Below are 1,284 nucleotides of genomic sequence, written 5' to 3'. Positions count from 1 at the left end.
CAGGCGCCTGTGGTCCCAGCTACTTGGGAGGTGGAGGCAGGAGACTCACTTGAGCCCAGGAGTTGGAGGTTGCTGTGAGCTGTAATACCACGGCACCCTACCCAGGGGGACAGCTTGAGGCTCTGTCTCAAAATAAATAAATAAATAAATAAAATTGATACAGCTTCCACCAGGCTCTTTTTCTGGAGCCACTCACCCTAGGAACATTGGAACCCAGTCACCACGTTGTGGAGAAGCCAATGCACCACATGAAGGTCACTTACACGTGTCCATGTCTACCTTCAGCCTGCAGTCAGCATCAACTACTGCACGTGAGCAAGCAAACTCCAGCCACCTGCCTTGGAGCTGCCTCAGCAGACACTGATTGAGCAGAGGCAAGGGCATTTGCTCAGAGCCCTGCCCAAGTTGCAAATTTGTGAGCAAAATAAATGTTGCTATTGTTTGTGCCACTGAGTTAGGGAGTGGTTTGTTATGTAGTAAGAGAAACCTGATATACCATTCTGACAGCTGCTCAGGCCTAAAACCTTGGAGTCAGCCTAACCACCTCACTGCTTCTCATTCCCACTTCAAATCTGTCAGCAAATTCTAATAAAGCATGTCCAAAAGCTGACTTCTTTTTACCATCCATCACTGCCACGTCCTGATCTGTCACCACCATACTGTGTGTGATTTATTGCAAGAACTTCCTCACTCACCTCACTGCTTCCACCCTTGTCCTTCCATGGTCTAATTCTCAACATAGCAGCCAAGGTGATCCTATTAAAATGTAGGTCACATTGTACTGACTCTCTAATCAAAAGCTCCATGGCTTCCCACATCATAATACAACACGCTCCCATCCCTATATCTTCTCAGTCCTCATTTCCTACAATTCTCCCCCTCACACACTCCCCTCTATCTCATTGGCCTCCCTAATGTTCCTGATATGTACTGGGTCTGTCTCCACCTCCAGATCTTTGCACATGGTCCCCTCCCTCACCTCCATCAAGTCTTTACCCAGATGTCACCTTCTGAGTGAAGCTATCCTGGCCATGCTGTCATCCCCCCTGCACTGTCTTTCTCCTTAGCAGTTCCCACCACCATCTTAGCTACTTATCTGGTTCATTGCTTGATCCCCCCACCCCATGCAGAGAGCCCCACAAAACACACACACATCTTGTTACCTTCATCAGACAGAGATTTCTGTCTATTTTACTCACTGTTGAATCCCTACTGTCTTAAACAGTACTTGGTTAGCACCTAGAAGACCATTCATAAACATTTGTTGGCCAAACGAATGGCATT

Source organism: Otolemur garnettii, unplaced genomic scaffold, assembly GCF_000181295.1.
Source record: "Otolemur garnettii isolate 467f Iridium unplaced genomic scaffold, OtoGar3 scaffold00010, whole genome shotgun sequence".
Classification (NCBI taxonomy): Eukaryota; Metazoa; Chordata; class Mammalia; order Primates; family Galagidae; genus Otolemur; species Otolemur garnettii.
This window is presented reverse-complemented; position numbering follows the sequence as displayed.